The sequence below is a fragment of the Suricata suricatta genome, chromosome 3, assembly GCF_006229205.1.
Source record: "Suricata suricatta isolate VVHF042 chromosome 3, meerkat_22Aug2017_6uvM2_HiC, whole genome shotgun sequence".
Lineage (NCBI taxonomy): Eukaryota > Metazoa > Chordata > Mammalia > Carnivora > Herpestidae > Suricata > Suricata suricatta.
The window spans coordinates 73,978,599-73,996,546 of NC_043702.1; the positions used below are offsets into that span (position 1 = coordinate 73,978,599).

Here is a 17,948-nt window from a genome sequence, read left to right on the forward strand (position 1 = left end):
AGTGTTAACCACTTCCCACACCACCTTGTGACTGAGAATTTTATAACTTGATAAGAAGTGGTTGGGAATGGAAGACACTGTCTGGGGAAATTTGTTGAGAAAACTCCTTCCGTGCTCTGTATGTAGTTGTTCAGTCTCCAAATAGTTCTAACCTCAGTCACTTTTTTAAGCTAGGAAAAGGAAATTGACATTGGTGAATAGGCTATATGCTTTAAAGATATCCTTTTTGAGAGTTAACAACACAACTGAGAAAGGCCAGTCTGGGAAAGTTTAAGCAAATCATTCAAGGCTGCATTATTGCTTGTTAGATTTTAGAATAGACTGAAGCCTTTTGATCTAAAGCTTTCCCAGCAAACTACAAAAGTTCTCCCAGAAGATTCATTTGTTAAAACAAACCTTTATTAACTCTTTTGCACTGCTGATGGGAATGAAAACTGGTGCATCCACTCTAGAAAACAGTATGGAGGTTCCTGAAAAAATTAAAAATAGAACTACCCTACAACCCAGCAATTGCACTATTAGGTATTTATCCAAGGGATATAGGTATGCTGTTTCGAAGGGACACATGCACCTTAACGTTTATAGCAGCACTATCAACAATAGCCAAAGTATGCAAAGAGCCCAGAAGTCCATGGATGGATGAATGGATAAAGAGGATGTGGTGTACACAATGGATTATTACTTGGCAATCAAAAAGAATGAAATCTTGCCATTTGCAACTATGTGGATGTAACTGGAGGGTATTGTGCTAAGCAAAATTAATCATACGACTTCACTCACATGAGAACTTTAAGGTACAAAACAGATGAAAATAAGGGAAGGGAAGCAAAAATAGTATTAAAAACAGGGAGAGGGAATGAAACAGAAGAGACTCTTAAATATGGATAACAAACATGAGTTCCTGGAGGGGTTTTGGGAGGGGAGATGGGTTAAATGGGTAAGGGGCATTAAGGAATCTACTCCTGAAACCATTGTTGCACTACATACTAACTAACTTGGATATAAATTTAAAAAACAAATTATAAAATATAAAAATTAAAATTAAATTAAAATTTAGAAAAATCAAACCTTTCTTTCTTTTTACCATCAGTCCTGGATATTTTCATGATGAAATTTTATTGGAGGTTCATTTTATTACTTGCCCATTTGAAGGAAATATAAAGAGACATCATAAGGAAAATATAATAATACTCCAATAACTTAGCATACATACTTTTGCATATTTTAGTTCACTTTAGTCTCACCACATCTTAAAAGATAGGCCTTATTATCATTATTTCCACATTACAGATGAGAGGGGAAGTCTGTGACATTAGCCATGATGCTATGCTGTGTCTCTGGTAGCAGCAATAGAATTATGATAACTATGTGATTTATTATCCATACTGGGTTCTTATTCATTAATGATTAACCAGGTATAGACTTGAGTAAGTAAGATACACTATATGGTTACCATGAACCCATGAACAAAGTGAATAACAGTTTAGGATCATATTCACTACCTCTCCCCCATTGGCTATCGTCTTGGTAAGCCCATCAGTTAGAAGTACTCTTTCTGTAGTTAAGGACTAGCTCTGTGATCCAAGTAAGCCAATAAAAAGGCTGCGTTTTGTTTTGTTTTGATTTTTGTTTTGTTTTGTTTTAAATTTAAATCTTAGTCTATCTAAAACTCAGGTGAATTTCTTTCATTCCAGAAGCTATGTTCCTGTTTCCTGGTTATCTGGACATGCTTAGTTCTTGTGCATTCAGACATTTACATCTTCTTCTTCCTCTTGAATTTTGTGTGTTATCTTATATAATACTATAAAAAAATTTACTTTTTGGTGATGCTCGTTAGAGGGGGATTCTTTTCCTTGAGACAAATGAAACATACTTCACACAAAAATCAACCCAGAGGACTGCTTACATAAGAGTTGCTTATCACCTATGATGAGCATCTCAAAGGTCTTGTAAATCTGAAATAGAGTTAGGATACCAGACCTGGAACACCTGGAACTCTGGGAATTTTCTTGGAGGTTGGTGTATTGGTTTCTTATGGCTGCTGTAACAAATTAACACAAACATTGTGGCTTAAAACAGCACAAATTTATCCTTTTAGAGTTCTGGAAGCCAGAAGTCTAAAAACAGTTTCACCAGGTCAAAGTCCAGGTGTCAGTAGGGCTGATTTCTTCTGCAGACGCTGAGTGGAGACCCCATTCCCTTCCCATTCTAGCTTGGAGAGGCTACTGCAGACCTTGACTTGTGGCCCCTCCTCCATCTTCAAAGGGCATCATTCCAATCTTGGCTTCCATTGTCATATGGCCTTCTCTCTGCCTTTGATTCCTTCTACACTCTTGTAAAGGACCCTCATGATTACACTGGGTCCACCCAAATAATTCAGGATAAGCTCCCAATATCAATATACTTAATCACATCTACAAAGTCCCTATGGTCATATCAGATGATATTCACAAATTCTAGGCATTAATACATGACATAGGAGGGTTAGGGGAAATGGCATCATTCAGCCTACCAAAGCTGGCAACTTACGTACTTAATGAAATGCTATGGAAATAATGATAGTGTGTCACAGGAAAAAGCCACTTTCAAAGAGGAAGAAAACTGTTTTTGCTTTATGTCTCAAGTTATCATTCTATATATAAAGACTCTTCAGAATTTAAAAACATAAATAGTTTTCATAACTGTTTCATTTTAAATGTGCTTCAGTGACCCAAAGCTGAAAGTTTTAAAAAAGACTAATTGGAACTCTTGAGGCGGTATGAACAGATACAGAATTGGGGATGAGAGAGTTCTTCAATGTTAGAGTCTCTCCATATGTGTAAAACCCCAAGTTGCTTCTTATGAATTTGGTCAGACCTAAATATTGAGATCCATCATGAAACATGGTGGGTGCTAGAAGGGGCTGCCCAGACCCTTATCTAGGAATAAAGAACTTATCCTAGCTGCTGGAGGGATGTGGACAAGTAACTCCAGGTGTCAGTCTGGTTTTGAAGACTGCCTGGACTGAAGAGGGCTGCTTTTTGTCAAAGCTATGCCTCGTTCCTAAGGTGTCTATATCCAACGATTGATCAACCCAAGGGTATGGTGATCTGGCCCACTTAGGCCAATCCAGGACAGCTCTGAAGGGGCCTTCCATCTTCAAAACTCCGTAGAGTTTCCTTAAGCTTCCATTCAGACTGCATCACACTGTAACTCAGTGATATGCTGGAACCAGTGAGTACCATTTCAGAGAGCTGATCTGTGTATCAAACTCTTCTCTACTTCATATTCAGGGATATCAAATCAGCAGCTTAAAATTAGCCATAGTGAGAGTACTTATGTCACAGAAAAGGACAAACACTATATATCAGGGCTTAAAAGGTCACTATGAATCCAGAGAATCAGATATTAAACACGTATCTGCAAACCACTGGAATTCTCCCTCTGCTCCATCCTGTTTCCTTCTCTTTCTTCCCAAAGATAATGAACCCAAGAGCAATCCCTAATAACCTACAGGAAGACAATCTTTCAACTTGCATCACAGACACACATGCACACAACCCACTAAATTATAACACTTAAGATGCTACATTTTATGTTAATCAACTTCTAAAAGAATTTTGAGCCAATTTTAAGATTTCCAAAAATTATATTTTCAGAACATCACATGTGTACAAAGAAGTTTTTGAATGTGTGAGACTAAGTTGCTAATACGATGGGCTATCAACTCCAATACTTTAGAATTTTTCGCAAATAAGGGTGTCATCTTAATAACTACAAATAACAATTAAAATAAATAAATCAGGACAACTGGATGGCTCAGTCTGTTAAGGGTCCAACTTCGGCTCAGGTCATGATCTCACAGTCCATGAGTTGGAGCCCTGCATCAGGCTCTGTGTTGACAGCTCAGAGTCGGGAGCCTGCTTAGGATTCTCAGTCTCCCTCTATCTCTGCCCCTCCCCTGTTCATGCTCTGTCTATGTCTCTCTCTCAAAAATAAACATTAAAAAACATTTTCTCAATAAAAATAAAAAAGATATTAGAATTGATCCATTACTATTATTTAATCCTCAGATACTATTCAAATTTCACAAATTCCTCTAATAATGCATTTAGAGCAAAAGCCTCAAGTTCAAAATTGTGAGTTGCAGATGACTGTTATATCTCATTGGTTTCCTTCAAACTCAGGTTACCCTTGACATCTATGACCTTGACATTTTGAAGTTTATAGGTCAGTTTTTGTTGTCATTTTTGTTAAATGTCCTTCAGTTTGATTTGTTTAATGTTTCTCATAGTTACATTCAAATTATGCATCACTGGCAGGAATGTCACAGGAGACCTGCTACACCATCCAATGGTATTTACTGTCATCACTGAATTAAGGCAGTGCACTATATTTCCCCCTTGTAATTAATAAGTATTTTGTATGAAGGACCTTTGAAACCATTTAAACCTCCCATTGTTCATTAAAATGTCTATTTATATATTCATTTATTCATGTCAGTATAGCATCATGAAATCTTAAGTTATTCAGTAGGTTACAGTCCATAATAGCATTAGTTATTTTGATGCTAACTTTGTCCCAAGTTTGGATAGTTGGAACTCCTTCAATGTGGCTTCTATGTCCTCCATCATTCTTTATGCCCTTGCATTTGTTCTCTGGTACAAGATGTTCCAAGATCATTGTATACTTTCCTTGCCCCAGGCCAGCAATCAGCCATTTCTCTAAAAAACTTTTGCCTCTTTCTTTTAGTAGAGAGTGGTATTAAGAAATCCAAGATATGAGTGGAAGCTCTGCTCACTATTCTTGGGATGCCATTGCTGCCAAGCCTTCCGGCAGTAGGGCGCCACTCTAGTCCATGTGTTCAGTCTCCACACTCTACCCATGCTCTGACGTGGAGCTCTGGCAGCCTTCCTTCTCCTAATGAGACTCCAACATCCTTCCCCGGGGCCAACACTTGCATGAAAAAGCTACTCACACCACTTGGAGCCCAGATATTCATGACAAATGCCTCTTCTCATGAAATGAAGCCCTGTACATATGACTGGGCATTGAAACCATAAACTGTCTGTCCCCCATGTGAAAGCACTCTTCATCTCACTCAGGCTCTAAAATTCTGTTCTGGGAAGCGCCCCAGACCCGTCCCATGCAGATGTCTTCCTCATGCTGTTCAGGTTCTGACATGCCAGGCCAGGTCACCTCCCATGGGATTGTTATCCTAAATTTGCACAGGTTTTTTTATTTTTATTTTTTTTAATGTTTATTTTTTGAGACAGAGTGAGAGAGCATGAGTGGGAGGAAGGGCATACAGAAGGGGAAACAATGTGAAGCAAGCTACAGGCTCTTATCTGTCAGCACAGTCTGACGTGGGGCTCAAACTCACAGACTGAGAGATCATGGTCAGAGCCAAAGTCAGATTCTGAACCTACTGAGCCACGCAGGCACCCCAAATTTGCACAGGCTCTGTCATCACGTGCAGATCTGTGTTTCTTGAGGACTCTTCATTCTCCCAGCTTGGGTTCTGATGGCCATATCATTGCCCTCATTGTACTTTACAGGCTCCTATGCCTTTGCACTATACATGGGTGCCTTCCTCATCCTACACAGGCTCTGATCAGCTGATAATAGTCCTTCCTCCCCCCTGCCCCGATCAGCCCCACCTATAATGGCTTTTGGACTGAAATGTTTAGGAAGAGAAGGGAAATGGAAAAGGAAAAGAGGCCTTGAGCTTTATTTGCTGTGGTGATCCTCCCCAACAGTTCTTTCAAGAAGAGGCTATCTTTTCTTTTCAACCTTTCAGACATTTAAACTAATTCCTGAAAACTTTAAATATGAAAGATTTAATTAGTACTAATATTCCTCTATCAGTCCTAGAAGAATATAATTTTTTAAACTGCTATATGTGTGTATTGGAGAAATATACCAATTGTTTGTGCTAAGCTTTCTGATGCACAAGGTTCTTTCTTTTGTACTTTTCACTCTTCCTCAGCTGGAATGCAAATCCTACAATGATGCAGAACATGTTTAACTCATATTTGCAATTATAGGCTCTCGTACAATTCCTGGAACCTGGTAGATCCTAACAATATTTCTTAGTGAATGAGGTACTTGAGTTGCTTTAGATTAGTCTTTCAGAACAAATAGAAAGCTATTTTGTTAGGCTTGTGAGATTTTGGGAGAAAGTGACTGGCATACCAGACCTAGGTTATGACATCCAGACACCTCACACAGAGGCTGAGATAATAACTATCTTCTGCCCAAAGATCACAAGAAAAATGTGCCTCTGCCCACTACTCTGCTGAGCTCATAATCAACTGAAAGTCTTCTGCCACCTGTGGAGTATGACCCAATGATATCCTTTCTAGTGAGTTCTTCTAATAGCTTTTTACTTTGTGTAATTTTCTTCTCAGCTTGGAACCCAGATCTTGCTTTAATTTCACTTTCTCTACCAAAACTACAATCACTGCCTCTCAGTAATGGTTCTTTCAAATTCCTCCTTCATCTAACAGAAAGATCCAGAATATCCTCTAAGTTTTCTCACTATAAGGGATTAGAACCTTATGTTATATATTATCCCAGAAAATTACATTCCAACAATTCTGAATACTCATAAAAACTGAATTAAAAAACTCAAATAATTAAATGTAAATATGAATTGATTTATAGCATTTTAATCATATATTAAAATGATTAAATACCAAAATCAATGGTTTGTCCTTTCTAAAGCTGATTTTATGTGTGTTTTGGTGATATAATACCACTCAGTGGAAGCATATACATATGTTCTACTAACTACCACTTTGGTAATTATTTAATGTGTGAAAAAAAAGAATAAAAAGAAAAAGAAAGGAAACACCAAACTGAAAGGACCTTTCCTCAACCAGAATCAGGAAAATTGGATGATTCCTTCCAAACTTATTGATGCCTTTTGTTTTGGTAGACAAAGAGGCAAAAATCTCCAAACAAAAATATCAAACTATCAAACTTCTACTACTTAAAGAGCAATATATTTTTCTTTGATCTTCCTTTCACATAACATTGATTAAAAGAGGAAAAACATACAATCCCACTATTTGCATTTACTTTCCTTCTTTGAGTTCTTTTTTGGAACTCTTTTGAGACAACTGGCACAATTTCCATTTGGTGTGGAATTTTCACTTGGATTTTATTTTTTCAGAGTTTCTTTGTTAATTTATTCAATACACAATTACTGAGTATAGACTATGTGTTAAATACTTTGGAGACTTCAGAACTGAAATAATGAAAAAAAAAAAAAAGAAGTCCCAACTACTGTCTTCCTTAAATTTAAGATTTATTATAAATAAACTTTTTTGGTTTTTAAAAATAACATGGCTGATTTTTCTAAACCTTTCAATTTTCTCAGTTCTAAATTAGGATATACTTTATGTGTATTCAAATTCAAACACTATTTTATATTCAAATTCTAAATTTAAATTACTAGTATTTGAAACTGACACATTATGTGCTTTCTGTTCCTTATGAATAACTTTTCAATATAATAATTACATAAACTTTTGTGTAGATAAATTGAGTAATTCTTCTAACCAAACATGACAGTTCTTTATTTAGTCAATACAGTTTCTATTCCCGAACAATGGAACCTATATTTTGTTGTCTGGAATGCCAAGTTTTTTTTTATGTTTAAATGAACTTAAAATATATTACATTTGGGTGGCAGGTGCCTCACCCTCTATTACTTTTTATTAAAAATAGGTTTAGTTGTTGAAATAATAAAAATATTTTGAGTATTTAAGCTATAATTCCAAATATCCAATTAAATCAACGCAACACAGAAATGGAATGCTATATAAACTCTATACATATTTCAGTTACATTTAAGCTGTTTATCATCCAATATATGTGCATACACACACACATATAGTAATTATTTATTTATTTTGAGAGAGAATGAATGAATGAGTGAATGAATGAATGATTAGGGGAGGGGCAGAGAGAAAGGTAGGGAAAGAATCCCAAGCACATACTTTGCTCAGTGCAGAGCCCAAGATGGGGCTTGATCTCATAATCATGAGATCATGGCCTGAGCCAAAATCAACAGACAGATGCTTAACTAACTGAGCCACCCAGGTGTTCCTGGACTATTTTTATGATAATTTACCACTATTACCAGATTGGCTTTAAAAATACTGTGAATTTCTGGATTCATAACTTCTTTTCAACTAACAATTCTAAACATTTTTTCTGCCTTCTGTGTTGGAACATTAGAATAATTAATGCATTGCCTACATTATGTCTTCATGGCTACCTACTTACTGCATAGGTTGTATAAATAAGTAGCTGAGTATTTGTAATTCAGTGTGACGTAAACACCTTCCACCATCTCACGTGCAAAGTGGTACAGTAATCTTCATTAGGCATCTTAAATTTTGTTACATCTTAACAAAATTTTCATTTTCAGAAAGAATTTTAGAGCAGAAAGAAATCTCAAATGGCATCAAGGTGAATGCTTTTATTTTATAAATGAGAAACCAAGACCTACAGAATATAAATGATGTGACATAACTAGTCTATGACAGAGGATGATATTTTTAAAATGATTTCTGAACTCTTATGTAATGGTATTTTTCAGAAGAGGTATTTAAAATAGGTATTTCTATGTGTCCCTATTCAGCTTCTACCATTTTTACTAATTCCCATTGTTATGATCATGTGCCTTTTCATATTTCCTTTTCCTTTTCCTATTATACTTTCAGTGTTGTTACTGTGTAGACGCACAAAAACCTCCACATGGATGTTTATAGCAGCTTTATTCATAATCCCCAAATTTGGAGGTGACCAAGATGTCCTTTAGTGGGTATGTGGATAAATGCACCATGACATATCTAGACAATGGAATATTATTCAGTGCTAAAAAGAAATGAGCTATCAAGTCATGAAGAGACATGGAAAAGACCTAAATGCATATTACTAAAAAGATCACCATCTGAAAAGGCTACATACTGTATGATTCCAACTATATGACATTCTAGAAGAGCAAAACTATGAAGACAGCAAAAACAAACTGGTTGCCAAGGGTTGGGGGTTGGGGAAGGACAGTTGAACAGGCAGAGCACAGAAGATTTAGGGGGCAGTGAAACTACTCTGTGATATTATAATCATAAGGTTACATGTCAATATATATTTGTCCAAACCTGTAGAATTTACAACACCAGGAGTGAATCCTAATATAAACTATGGACTTTGGGTAATTATGATGTATCAAAATAGGTTCATCAGTTGAAACAAATGTTAATGGGAGATGTTGATAGCGGGAAGCCATGCATGTTTGGAGATAAGTGGAATAAGGGAAACCTCCTTACTTAACTCTTGATTTTGTTGCAAAACTACTAATGTCCTAAAAATAAGAACTTAAAATGTGCATGGGTGGCTCAGTTGGTTGAGTACGGACTCTGGCTCAGGCCATGATCTCACAGTTGGTGGGTTTGAGCCCTGCATCAGATTCTGTGCTGACAGCTCAGAGTCTAGAACCTGCTTCTGATTCTCTGCCCCTTCCCAGCTTGTGCTCCATCTCTCTATGTCTCTCAAAAATAAATAAACATTAAAACAAACATAAAAGAAAAGAAAAGGTTACAGCCAAAAGAGAAATGAAATTGAAGAAATATACAATCACCTCAGATATTAAGTATAAAATATAAAACAGCACCAAAGAACACACAACTACCTAACTACTGTGTGTCAAATGGAAAACCGCCCCAGTGATCACCCAGCCACCACAGCCTGGTGTCAAGAAAACAATGGCAGTGACATGAAGAGTGAAATACTCATGTATTCAAAGAATATGTGTTGAGACATGGTTTCATCCTTCATAAATGACTTTGGACACTCAGCTAACCACTATAAGTGATGGTGATGACACTAACTCATCTGATGGTTTGTGTATTGAATGTAATACACTATTAAGTGGGAAATAGAATTCATAGTAATGGTCATAATAATGTATATTGGTCACTATAAACACAATAAAAACAGTGTTAAATCTGTTCACATATTTAAAGGTGGAATCAAGCTAACAGTTTCGTCATTATAACTTTATGAAGATAAAACTAACAATTTGCCAACAAATATTTTTTGGCTGCCACTTTTAAGCATAGTTAGGATGGAAAACTTACCTGTATATCTTTATTTAACAATGTTCTTTGTAAGACACAAATATTCAACATTATATATATATATATATATATATATATATAAATGAATATTCTTTATTAGGAAGACCCTATCACTACCCACCCCCAATATCATCACGAAAATATGTTAGCTATGTGGTCTCAGCCGAGTTCTCTCAAAAGCATCTGCCTAGCCAGGCTATGACTGAAAGAGGCTCGATGTATACTTCCTGGCTTTCAGCCTCCTGTTTTCGGGGCTGCATTTTTGTGACACAGTCTATTAAGCACACAGTTGAAGCAATTCACTTCTGTTCAAATCACGCACAGCTGAACTGACTCTCAGACAACTGAAACTGTTTATGAGAAGCACTAATGCCTTTTTAAAAGTTGTTATGTTACTTTGGAGTTGTACGTGACACAAAAATTTTACAGTTAAATCAATATTTCTCCTCGTATAAATACTGGTGGTCCTTCCATCAGTAATAAATTCTTTATTACTTAAATTCTGACATATGACCAATTTTCTTTCCATAACTCCATTGTTTTTGTTGGTCTCTGATACAGAGTATTTATGTTAGGATGGAAAACAGCAACAAAATTTTCAAAAGAAAAAATATACTTGATTCTGTTCTGTTGTTCAGCCTTATCTTTTTTTATAAATGGATCCTCTTGGCTATAACAAGACAGTTTTAAACAAAAACATTGAAAAAGTGTTGCACAGCTTTTACTTTCAAAGGTTTAAAGGTCTTCTCTCATCCTATATTTTCTGAATTCTTGGGATGGGATTATCCTTTTTTTCCTTACTCCCGGGTGCTACTCACGCCGTTATTTATCCACCACCCTCTGGGTTTCTTTATTTGAAATCCACACCATCTGTCTTAGCCACCCACTTAAACATCCCTGTTGTTCTCTCTTGTCCCCACTCCCACCTCAATGCATATCAATTCTGGACTCCTCAAAATGATATCACAGTAGGAGTCACATTTATATTTCTACTCCAGAGTCCACTCCAATCATCTGGTTTGGAAAGGCACTGGGCATGAATTTCTAGATGCTTTAAATGCAGACATAGTCATTCTAGGTGAATGCTCATTGATAGTATAGTGCACGATCATTGGATACATTGGGTGTATATTCATTGGACAAGGCACACAGCAGCATTCCATAGATATGTACGCTTGCCTTTATGATCTCAATCTTCTTACCATTATCCCCCTCATTGCTGTATGTACTTTCAGTGTCCTCTGCCCTCTCACAGAACTCAAGGACTATCAGAAAGAGCACAACTTTGGAGGCGGAGACATTGTACAATTTCTAACTATGTAACTTGTATACTGCCTGAAAACAGATAAATGTGGATAGGGATAATGGAATTAAAAAAAAAACTTGTACTTGGAATTTCAGCAAGTCTCAAAATTGAAACCAGCTAATTCTGGAAAGATAGCAGAACTGATACAGTGACTATGTATCTCTATCACTCACCTGTAACTTCTACTGGAGAAGATTAGGAACTTGGAGAAGAGTTCAATGAAATAGAGGGAATGCAAAGACATTGGGTATGTGGGTATTTCCTACATCCAAGGCAAGGGAGAAAAGTACTTCTTACTTAAGCCAAATGATAGAGACTTAAACATATTCATTCTCAGAGGTTGAGACTATCTTTTAGAGATCAGCATCTCACTCTTTGAACAAATGTTTACTGGCTGTTTAATTTTAACCTGAAATGATGCTTTGGGACCTTCATAGAAGGCAGTGAGAAAGTACCTGAAGAACTGTAATCTGACTTCTTTGGTGTCTGGAGATATGCAAGGCAGGAAGCATCCTAGAGGAATCTGTAAGGGCACAGTAGGATAAAGAAGTCCGTGGGCATGGAAGCCAATTTATATTTATGCTATATGTGGCATGGACCCATGAGTTTCTAAGGGCAAGTGGAAAAGGTAGGAAGTAGCTGGACTCAAAGCCTCTCAATGGGTTCTGCTCTACAGATTTTCCTGCTGAGGCAAGGGTGCCCAAAAGGAAGTGCTTGCCTGGCACATCATCTAAAGCAGGAAGTGAATGGGGACTCTGAAAGTAGTTAGCTGGGAGTCTTCGGCAATTATCAAGTGAAACAGTCTACAAAAGGCAGCTCACTGAAAATTAAAACATGGATGCCTGTCACATTGGAAGGTATGAGGACCCCCCACTATTAGGCCACACTAGGCTGCCTCATTTACTATTTGAAAATAAAACGTTTCTACTAGCTTAAAATGGCTAGAAAATTGCAGATAAATCAACAAAAGCTTGGGAAGGGAGATCTGGCATCATATTTAGAAGAAATTATGGGAGAAAGCCTTTTTCAAAAGTTCAGCTCAAACAAAAATGTCTCTTTTTATCTCAGTTTCGTTAATTGTAAATGGGAATAATTCCATTTCCTTTATAGGCCTAATTTGAACACTGGAGAAGAGGACTAAAGGTTGAAAATTTTGGAGCACCCAGCATAGTGATTTGCAGCTACTAGTTTCTCAATAAATGAAAGCTAAAAAAGGACTCCTCACTTTATATTTAACAATTGTTAGTCCTCTGTTAGCTATCACTAAGTTCCAGCTACTTCCATTTTGTTCTGAAGTACTCAGGACAATGAAGTAATTCTCAACAGTGGACAATTTCCAGGGTCCATATTTTCTTACTCTGCTCCAGGCTAAACTTTTCTGCTGGAGAAATTTTAAAAAAAATGACACAAATGCTAACATAGTCCAATACAGATCGATATTTCTTTCATCATGTCACTATCCCTCTGAAAGCCCATAACAGCTCTTTTTTCTAATTATTTTAATTTTTTTAATGTTTATTTATTTTTGAGAGAGACAGAGACAAACCGAGAGCAGGAGAGGGGCAGAGAGAGAGAGAGAGATACGGAATCTGAAGCAGGCTCCAGGATGCAAGCTGTCAGCACAGAGCCCAACACGAGGCTCGAACCCATGAACTATGAGATCATGACCTGAGCCAAAGTCGAACGCTTAACTGATTGAGCCACCCAGGTGCCCCTAACTCTTTTTTGAAATCAAAGTCATATCCTGTGTGTAATATCCTCTATTTAGTATCAGAATTTATATCATTATTCATCAATTTACACCTTCAATCAATAAATATTTATTGAGTGTCCATCATACAATAGAAATTCTTCCTGGGCACCTGGGTGGCTCAGTCAGTTAAGTGTCTGACTTTAGTTCATGCATGTCATGATCTCACCATTTGAGGGTTTGAGCACCATATCAGACTCTATGCTAACAGCTCAGAGCCTGGAGCCTGCTTCAGATTCTGTCTGTCTGTCTCTCTCTCTCTCTCTGCCCCTCCCCAGCTTGCCCTCTGTGTGTCTCTCTCTCCCTATCAAAAATAAATAAGCATTAAAAAAAGTGTTTTAAAGAAATTCTTCATAGAACAAGGGATATAGCAATGAATAAAACTTAGATCTCTGAATTCAGTGAACTTACATTCTAATGAAAGAATCAGATAATAAAGAAGACAACAATTAAAATGTGTTCAACATTAAGTAGCCAGTTGTGTAAAAGAGAAAAATAAATCAGAGAAAAGATATAGAAAGTGTCATATGTGGGTATAATTTTATACACTTTGTCAAAGAAGACCTCAGAGCAGAAATGGTGTTTGATTAAAAACCTTGAAGAGAAGGGAGCAAGTTTCAGCAAATAAACATACCAAGCAAAGGGAAAAGAAAGCCTTCAAGTGGTAGTATTCTTGATGGGTTCTAGTGTCCATCCATATCTGAAACTGGGAAAGTGGCTGAATACTGACAGAGAACATGCAAGAAGTAATGGAGAGCTGAGTCATGTAGAGCTTTGCAGCGCATGGAAAAGGGTAGATTTTATACCTAAAGAGAGGCAAAGCCCTGAAGAGATGTGAGCAAAGTCATAGCACAGAGCAGAATAGTGGTAGGATCACTCTGTTATGCTGTTTTGAGAGTGTAACCCTATAGTCTTCGTCTTTACTTTTACCAAAGCAAGCAAACAAACAAAACCAAAATAAAAACACTTAGTTGGAGGTGCCCCTGGGTGGCTCAGTCAGTGTCTTGATTTTGGTTTGGGTCAAGATCCCAGGGTCATGGGATCAAGCCCCATGTCAGGCTCTGTATTGACCTTGGAGGCTGCTTAAGATTCTCCTTCTCTCTCTCCTGCCCCTCTTTCCTGGTCATGCTCTCTCTCTCTCTCAAACAAACAAACAACACTCATTACTACAATAATTCAGATAGATAGCAGCTTAGGCTGAGATGATAGCAGTGGAGATAACAAGAAGAACTAACATTTTGCATTTGCTGAGGCATCAGATGTGGAGTGCAGGAGAAAGAGATTGCTCAAATAAGACTTCAGGGTTTGGCATAAGCAATTAGAAGAATGAAGTTTCCATTTCCTAAGATGATAAACTCCAAGAAGAAAGGAGGTTTTATGGGGGCCTCATGTGGCGCTGAGTTTTGGATGTGTTAAGTTTCAGATTAGTGTCATACATTCAAGAAAATAAATCATGAACACCGTTGGATGTTCAATTCTGGATGTAATGGGAGACGTCTTGACTGGAGACTGAGATGATATTTAAAGTGAAGAGACCTCTGTAATTACCAAGGGAGTGAATGCTGACAGAAAATAGGCCAGCTCCAAGGATTTATCCTTGGGACATGACTATGTTTAGAGGTTCCGGAGAAGAAAAGGCACCATGAAATAACAAAGAGAAGGAATGGTCACAGAGGTACAAGAAAAATTAGGGCAGTACAGTGACTTGGTAGCCAAGTGAAAATTTGTTTCAAAAAAAAGATAAGAATCAACTGTATTTTCATGCTGATAGCTCAAGGAACATGAGGACTGAGAATTTACAAGCAAATGGAATAATGTAAGAATCATTAGTGACTTTGGCTGGGATTGTGAGAATTAAAGTTAACTAAATAGGTTGATGACAAAATGAAGGTGTGGGGTAATTCAAAGCAGTGACTACAGCCAACTCTTTCAAGAAGATTTTGAACAGGAAGAAAAATAGACATATCTGTAAGAAGTGCTATCTACAGAGGTATTTTGTTTACATGCTTGTTTTTAAGGAAGAATAAAGAGCATGTTTGCCTCCTTTTGTGAATAACTCAAGAGAGAAAAGGAACGGATGATTGAAGAGGTATACAGAATTGTTGGAATAATGTACTTGAGTAAGGGGGGATAGCATCTAGGTTTAGACAGACAGGCTGGTTGTCCTTAGCAGTATGGACAAGACACTCACAGCAACAGGAGAGAAAGTAGAGGGCTACAAATGCAAGTATGAAATAGATGTGATGGTGAGCCGAGTGGGGATTTTCTCTATTTAGTTATGTTTTCTCAATAAAATTAAACGTAAGATCATAAACTGAGAGAAAGGATGTACTGGATGGGGGAGAGGAATGCCAAGGTTATGGAATAATGAGTTACAAAGTGGAAGAGAGAATAGACAAGGAAAATGCCATGTGACTGCTGGAGGGCCTGCTTGACAAGATGATCAGGGGTCAGCATGGCTGCCAGCATGATCATAGGGACAGTCCTCAAAATAAGCCATTACATTAGATCAGTCTCTGCGACACACTGTGTATCATTCTACTTTGTGCATCTCCTCATCTGTTCCCCTCTCCGTGGAATCCCCTTGTTCTTCCTTGTATCTACACAAGTTCTGCTTATTATTGAGGGGCTAACCCATGGTTCATATTTTCTCTGAAGTTTTTAGTAACACAACTCTCTGTTTTGTCTCTTTTTCTATTTATATTCATGAGTGGTCTCTACTGACTGAGAACACATACTTAGAGTCATACTGCCTGGACTCAAATGTCAGCTGTAGGACTATGGAGGAGTTCCTTAACCTCTCTGAGCATGTTTCCCAATCCATGAAACAAACAAAACAAAACACAGGATATACTTCAAGGGGCTTTTGTCAGGAATTCCATGATAAAATGCAGGTATACTACTTGATGTAATGCCTGCTAAGTAGAAAAAGTTCAACAAATATTGACGATTAGTTGTAGATACTACTACAGAATTTATTAATTCATGTATATTAATTGACTCAAGGGGAAAATCTTTCCTTAGTCACTATGTGACATGGCCCATTAGAGATAGGAACTGTGTGCTTTATTTGCTTTTAAATTTCTCAGACCATAGTGGTCAGAAAAGAGACACTGGATGCATGTTTACAAAATTGAATTTTACTTATTAACTTACATTGTAAAGTTTAACTTTATTTTACATAGCATGATGATATAGTTATTTTAAATTTAATCTTTCCATTTGAATTACTTAGAAAATTAAATAATTCATTAAATATAACCATCTAGCTTCCTATGATATTTTCGTGAAAATGTCTCTATCTATATCTATACTGTATTCATTACTTATAAGGAAAAAGACAAAAAGCCAGAAAGAATGCCTTTCCTCAGGGGAAAAATAAATCAAGACATCACACATGCAATAAATAAGTATATAGTGGACAATGTATTTATACACATATATTTTTACCCTAAAATCATAAGCATTAAATATATATGTTCCATGTATTTCAAGTTATTTTGATACTTCTAAAAATTTTTACATTGTTTTAATATGTTCTAATGCAACCAAATTACATGGGAATATTAAGGTATTAAATATTAAAATTAGAAAACTGGACACAAATTTCTCATTTATATAGCAATTGTCATTAAGAAAGCATATTGGCTTCAGCAAGAAGACTTTGCAAGGTCATGAAAATATTAATTATGACATACAGTGAGAATTGTAAGGCATATCCCAACATCTTTCACATCAATAAAATGATGACTTACTATCATATTTATATTAAACTATATTGATTATGAAATTATATCTTCCTCAGCAATATAACACTGAAGGGTGGCAACAGAAACAATTTAGGCTTTGCTTAAGACACTGATATGTGTACAGAAAACATGTGTCCATGAGAAAAAATAGCAAAGAAGAATTTCATACAGAAGTCAAATAATAGGATTATCTGAATAGTGGCAGAAGTTTGTTTTCTTAGTTGAATGAATCTGCAAATGTCTGTTAAAAGTTATCTTTACTTTTTAAATTAGATATTCTTTATATGGGAAGTTAAAAACTATATGTACATTTTGCCACAAAGTTTACTTTTCAGGGGCCAATTTTAGAAATATTAGAATCTCAAAAATTTTAAATTATACTTTACCCAATTATTCTAATACTATACAGATAAGTGTAGCATCAATTTCACAAAAGAGAAATAGAAAATGAGAATATTAATTGGGTTTCTCATTTCTGTTCCACATCTTTTCTTTTTAATTTGAGAAATACTACAACTTTCAGATGCTGCCAAAAACTTTAACTGTAATGATAACAAGAGTGTCCGCAATATGTTGGTTTATCTAATATGCTCATATGTGGAATTAATTTCACTACTCAGATTAAAATTGGAATTTAGTATGACCGTGTGTGTATGTAAAATCGGCAATACTACCAATCTTCTAGTCACCTAAATTTGAAATATTACAGGAATCTTTTGGTTCCTCTGTTTTCTTTTTCCTAGTATCCAGTCACCAATTCTGAAATATCACTTCAAAATGTATGTGGAATTATCTCTTTTCCCTCCCCCTAATTTGTTTCAAGTTTAACACACACACATACACACACACACACACACACAGATACAATTGGAAATTCAATTACATCCTGAAGCACTCCTGAATTTGGTGTTTATCTTTCCCCTTCATTTTAATTTATTACTACATATTGCTTTATGTTTCTAAGGCAACTATCCTAGACAAGCTCCTTATTTAATAATATCTACATGAATATA

The 17,948-nt window shown here is 36.3% G+C and overlaps 1 protein-coding gene across 4 annotated transcripts in view; it reads right to left on the reverse strand.

Moving 5' to 3' along the window:
- The window catches only part of GALNT13 (polypeptide N-acetylgalactosaminyltransferase 13), a 579,203-nt gene that overhangs the window by 286,539 nt on the left and 274,716 nt on the right, over positions 1–17,948 (reverse strand). The window lies entirely within an intron of this gene.